General features: G+C 35.5%; 1 pseudogene; it reads left to right on the top strand.

The window, feature by feature from the left end:
• The first annotated feature begins 6,149 nt into the window (after positions 1 to 6,149).
• Positions 6,150 to 6,906, top strand: LOC124109226 (olfactory receptor 4C15-like; annotated as a pseudogene).

Consider the following 6,906-nt stretch of genomic DNA (forward strand, 5'->3'; position numbering starts at 1 on the left):
TGGAAACCTGATTATGTGAATTAAAGTTTTCAAGATTTTAAATTATCTGACTAATCTTTCTTCCTGCTTTAGTTGCAGTGTGTGGCTGCAGGGCTGTGGACACATTCACCAAATATCACATTATGGCATGCAGTGATTAAAATACCATGTTGCAGAAAAAAAGGCTAAAGGTTTCAAGAAACAATATGACCAGATGTGTAGTTTTATTCTTGTACTAAAAAATTCTAAATGCTCAATTTTCCATGAACAAGAAAGGAGTTATTGTTCACATCTCTTTTTCCATCCTCTGGTCATTGTATTTTTGTCTGTGATCATTACCAAAAAAGAATATGTAAGAGAGTCCCTGGGCAGCCCAATAAATGATAGGATGCTTGAGTGTGATGAAAACGGAGTTTAAAATGGTAATAAAGGAGCTTCAGAGTCATTATTTCAACATAAACAGATTCTGCAGAGAAAAAGAAGAGATGATTCCTGGACATGATGGAGACATGCCCACTCAGCAGGAAGAGTCTTCACATTCTCTGATCCATTCCTCCTGTTTGCTCACTTCATCTACAAATCACTACATCTGACACTGTTTCAAGAATTTAAAAAATACATTCTTTAGTCAAATTGTTTGTTATTCTTTACATCCTGCTGATTATATAAAGACCATTCCTATAAGAACATTTGGCTGACCCTGCACATCACAAGAGAGGCCCTGATTTTACCAACAATCATTTTCTAATGAATTGGTAGCACCCATTTCTCCCCCTCATAATGACTAAGCATCTTTTCACAAAAAGTGATCAGGCAGTCCTCAAATATGTTTGGATGTGTGCCTGTGTTTGAAAAATGGCCTTGGTAATTAAAGAAAAAAAAATTGTCAGAAGAAATGGAGGACTGAGTCTATTCAATGTAATAACTTAGTTTACTGCTTACTTATTGCTATAAAGTAAGTCATAAAGAATTCTTAAGAAGAGATTTTCCCCAAATCAAATAATTCTTCTGAAGAAATCTTTTATCATTTTCAAATTTTATGCTAAAGGTGGAATTTAAAAATGATAAATAAATGGAAAGAAGACCAGTATGATAGAAGAAGAGTATGAGGGGGAAGGAAGAAGGGAGGGAAAAGGGCAGTACTGTGATTGAAGTTGAGCAAACTAGATTATATGCATTTATGATTATGTCAGAATGAACTCCACTAGTATATCTAAATACAGTGTACTAACAAAGGCATAAAAAGAAAAAAGAATGTCAGAATGATCTAACTTATAAAATATATTGCCAATGAGCATAAAATGCATGGGGAAGAATGAAATATTGGCTAAATCATGGAAGAGCAAATTGCTACCCCACACCTCCTGCATTCACATTTGTTTCTCTGTGCCTCCCTCTGTCTCTGTTTCTTTTCTGAGTCAAAATAAACAAATAATCACCCTATTTTTTACAATTGTGCAAATAGTATACATTTCATGACCTGCACTACTCTATCTTTGTGATATAATTTCCCTTTTATCCAACTCTATTTTTCTAACAGAAAGAAATAAAGGATTAAGCAAAGCAAGGAAAAGACTACAGTGGAAGTGGCATGTGGAAGTCCAGATGTGTAGGTAGCATCTCATCACTGACGGGCATTTTTGAAATATCACCCTGACCAGGACTGCGATCCATGTCAGGAAATTCTTCCATATCAGTACTCACATGTAGAATTTCAATTAAAAGAAAATAACACTTGCTTCTTAATTGTATGAATGATTAACAATGGTGCTTCTGAGCCTTAACTCTTTTTTCGTAAATCACTTTGATTCTAATTTTTTTTCCTTTGGGGAATGAACAGAAATAAAAAATAGGACACAATGATTAAAACTGTATAAAGTAGCAAATTGTTCGTTGTGGGACCTCCTAAAGGGTCTGAGGAGCTAGCTGCTTCTGAGTTTTCCCTTGAGCATTAGTCTCCATGCTGTATTCCCTTACACCACGCAGATCTGCCTTATCATCATCCAGATTAAAAGAGAAAAAAAATCCTTATACTCCAGAAATCATGTTTTTAGTTTTAACATTATGGATTCTCCAGATTTATTTTAAGAAAAAATTTAAATTAATGTATACCCTCAATGTAATTTTATGTAAAATGCTTTTCTCTAATAAGCACTCCTTGCTACATTAGTCCATAAACAGTATGCATTTTCTTCATGGACTGATGAAAGGATTTCCTATCACAGAACTCAACTCTTATACTTAGTAATATAAGAGTTCTTTGCCTGAATACTGCAAAGAGGTACTATGTCCCATCCTGTTATGCATTCTACTCTATTCCTGAGTAAGATAGGACATGAAATCATCTTTTATTAGCCCAAGAGAATTAAAAAAAATAAGGAAAAAAACCCTGTTATGCAGGGGCAAAAAAATTTTGTAAATGCTTGAGCAAGTGAAAAGCCACATAAAATTGTGTTAATCGGGCTAATGGGAAAATTTCATTCCCTTGGGAGACTGAGAAGGTATTCTGAAGGCTCATGGCCTCTCAGGGAGTCTCTTTAAATTCCAATCAGAAGCCAAGACAGAAAATTTACTTCATTTTCTTTTGTTTTAAGATATTGCTTTGTTTCAAGGCAGCACTTTAGCAGCACTGGGAACATTCTCCCCTTCGATTGCCAAAGGTGTTCTTCTTCTCTTAAATGTAGAAGGAAGAGTTGGGAAAAAAGAGCATCACTCTTTGGCCATTACCAGAATGTTTGAGGGACTGATGCATGGTGAGATTTCTAATTCACACTTCTGAATTTTCAGAAAGGTTTTTCAATGGTGATGTAGTGCTTCAAAGTGCAGGTGTTGTGGTCATGTTCTCATGGTTAATGTCATGCACTGTCCTTTTGCTGAATAACTGTGTGTACTTGAGTTAGCTGTATAACATCTGTGGCTCCCAAATCCCTCATGTTTAGTGGGGATTCTTCCAAGATGAAGGGATGCAGCAGGGGATGAAACAATGCAGGTGGAGCTGATAGGACAACACTGCACGTCTGAAAGGACCCAATAGACAGCAGTTGTTACAAAATTCAAATCTTTCTCCTATTTTTCTCCTCTTCCTTCCTCTGCTTTTGGAGCTCCTATGAAATTAAATTCATACTCAGCTTTTTATCTTTGAGTAAAAACTGAATAATTTAGGATTTCAAGTGAATATTTTTCTACTACTTCTCCAATAAACTCTTATTTGTTCCTTCTAAATACATTCTCAAGTGATACTTCCATCCTAATTATAAGGTGAATATTATCAATCTGTATCAAAGTACAGATGTGGGAGAATGATACATTTAAGTACTACTGTACCAACCATAGATACTGATAGAGAAAATATGAAACTCACTATTGCCATAACCACAGACTAACAAATGGCACAGGGAAGGACATTAAAAATGAGAAAAAGGGACTCATTTGGAAGCTTCTGATTTAACTATGTAATTTGCTAAGTATGCTTGATGTCATAGATTGCATTGGGCTCTTGCTGCAGACTTGTTCAGTAAAATCCAAGTGGCTGATTTTCAGAACTGATTTTCAGGACTAGTTGTCATAGCTTGGTCTCACCCTTGCAATTAGCTAAATCACTCAGACAACAGAAAAGGAGGTTCAGGTATCTGTTGAGAAGGAAACCAGAGAGAATGGATATTGTCTCACCCACATTAAGTATAAATGTTGAGACATCTAGGGAAATCAGCACAACTACACTGAGGAGAAAGGAAAGAATCAGCTGTCCGAAAAGAATGTATATCTTAGGTAGCCAGAAAAGGGAATATGCTTAATTAGACAAGACATGCTTGATTAGGCAGGACAAGTGGTAAATATTTAATTGGAGAAGAAGAATCCTAGATCAAATATATGCTAAATTTAAGAAATTTAACATAAATGTTAATTACAAGTAGGATCTTAATTTATTTTTTAATTTGTAAAAATAACTATTTAATAAAATGTATGAAAATTTGACCTACATTATAATATACCTAAAATTGATATTGAAGAATATATGGAGGTTAGAGAGGGTTGGGTCCATGGTGTGATCATTTATAGAAAGTTTTCAGTAGTTTAAAATTTTATTTTAAGACTCTAGGTTATTTTAGCTTGTTAGTTCCACCTTTGCAAATAAATTAACCATACAGTTCATACTTTATTTCTGAACTTTAAGGAAAATTGATGTTTAGGATTTTAATCTTCATATTTAATTCTAAATATTACTATAATAGTAACAAAACACATATTTCAAATAGTCTGCCATTGTTATATGTTCCCTTCTAAATTATAAATTATATTTAAAATATTTATAAATTGTCACTGATTTTTTTTCTTCTGCATTTCTCATGTTATAAAATACTTCATATTTTATCTCCTCATGTTATGACTGTTTTATTGACAGTATCTTGTGATGACAATTTGTAACAGCCATATTTATATGAACATCTTAATTGCTGAATATTTTAGATATTTCTCTATTTCCAAAATTAACACTGTATAATTTTCCAATGTAAAATTTCCCCTTCTCTTTTTGTTATTAGAATAAATTTATCTGCTTGGGGCTACTAGTATAACCAATGCAGGCATACTTATGATTCTGGAATCATTTACTAATATATTTTTCAGAAGTATTACATTAATGAATCAATTTTGTTTCCATTTTGGAGCAGGAGTCATTTTTTGTGGGGGGGTGTACCAGGAATGTAACTCAGGGCACTCTGCCACTGAGCCACATCCCTAGCCCTATTTTGCATTTTGTTTAGAAACAGGATCTCACTGAGTTGCTTATACCTCACTTTTGCTGAGGCTGGTTTGAACTTGCAAATCTCCTGCTTCACCCTCCCTGAGGCACAGTAAGTGAGCCACACCCAGTGAGGGGTCATTTTTTTTTTAAGATGCACACAATGCCTTTATTTTGTTTATTTATTTTTGTGTGGTGCTGAGGATAGAACCCAGTGCCTCACACATGCTAGGCAAGTGCTGTACTGCTCAGCCACAACTCCAGCCCTCAGGAGTCATTTTTTAAAGGATGAGTTTAAAAAGACATATTATTCTTTTGACTTGTTCAGTTTTATCTCATTTTGTTTATGCAAACACTTCTTAAAATATTGCTGACATATAAATGTTCACATCTTCCTTTGGTTTACTCTTTTTTAGATCAGAAAGTTTAGGCATGGTAGGTCATTCCTATTAACCATGAAACTGGGATTACTACATTTTTGATTTAAAAAAATGAACAATTTTTTTCCTTTTGCTTAATTATTTATTTGGAATAATTTTCGATTAACAGAAATAAGATGGTGTAGAGGGTTCCACTATGTTACTCACTTTATTTCCTTGAATACTGTTTTCTTATGTTACCATGTGAAATAATTCAAGACTTTGCAGAGAATGGTGATGTATATCTATAATCTCTGCCACTCAGGTTGTCATTTGTGCTCTGTGTCCCTGGCTGTGGCAGGACATTCTGCACTTCTGACTGCATTGATATTTCTAGTGGATGGCCTCATTGGACTCTCACAAGAATGGGGCAGATAGCTCTTCCTATTAAATTCATTGACAGAGCATAAACTTAAGGCTTTTAGATTTTTTGAGAGCTATAAATAACCTAGTCTGAGTCTCATAAAGTTTGGAAGCCAAGTCTGTGCAAGAGTGGAACAGACGTTCTTCCTCATCCTTTGCCTTTCCTGCTTTGGCTCTTGGCCAAACTGATCCCTGCTCAATTATATATTGATCTTCTAGGGCTGTTGTCTGATCCAGTGACCTTGTAGCATTTGTTGTATACTCTTGTTTCCTTGGTGATACCATGTGAGCCGTGGACACAGAGCTCACTGTCCAGACCTCAGTGAGGAATAAAATGAAAGCACAGTGACAGTGGCTGCTGTCAAGTCAGCAGAGGACATGTGCTAAGGCACAGAGTTGTGCATGCCAGCTTTATTAATATTTCTAGTTGTTTCTGTTGGCTCTAAAGGGAAGTCATAAAAATTGGCCCATTTTTCATTCTTGAATATACCCAATTATTGTTTTGTTCCCTTATTTTAACAACAAAAATCCTTATGTATGCATATATGTACATATAAATATTCACAGACACAAATGCTATTTGCATTTCTGTCATATGCACAGGTGAGGACACAGTCACTTTTTGAAGCTGTGTCAAATGGAGGCAAATGATTACAAGAGTTGGAAGTATTTATCGGGAGAACTCATGGAAAAGCTTTCTGTGGGTGAGGCCACCTGTTTTGCAAGTAAGGGAAACCATCTCTTACAAAAGACACATGATTCAACTTTTTGCAGAGCACTTTCTTGCTGGAGCAGAGGTGATTGTCCTCATGTCCATAACTTATGACTGCTATGTGGATTTTCAAGCGTTTGCACTACTCTTCCTTTATAAACTGAACGCTCTGTGGCATTCTGGTGGGGATGGCCTGGACAGGGGGCTTCTTGCATTCCATCATACAGATTCTCTTTACATTCCAGCTGCCCTTTAGTGACCTCAATGACATTGATCATTTCTTCTGTGACTTGTACCCATTACTGGAGCTGGACTGCACGGACACATCTTTGGACATTTTGTGGTTGCTAACAGTGGGTTTATCTGCATTATAATATTCACCATGTTGCTTGTCTCCTGTGGTATAATCTTGCTGTCTCTGAGAACCCTTGATTCTGAAGGGCAGAGGGAAGCCCTATCCACCTGTGAAGCTCATTTTGCTGTTGTGATTTTGTTCTTTGTCCCATGAATATTTACATATGCAAGACCTCCTTCTAATTTTACATTTGACAAAATGATGGCAATATTTTACACCATACTATACTCCTTGCTCAATCCTTTGACTTATACTTTTAGAAAAATGGAAATGAAAAATGCTATGAGGAAAGTGGAAGAGATTAGTGGTGGTTTCTGATGAAAAGCATAATTATTAA

The sequence above is a fragment of the Marmota monax genome, unplaced genomic scaffold (assembly GCF_021218885.2).
Source record: "Marmota monax isolate L192 unplaced genomic scaffold, Marmota_monax_Labrador192_F-V1.1 WCK01_AAM20220418_F8-fsc00588, whole genome shotgun sequence".
NCBI lineage: Eukaryota > Metazoa > Chordata > Mammalia > Rodentia > Sciuridae > Marmota > Marmota monax.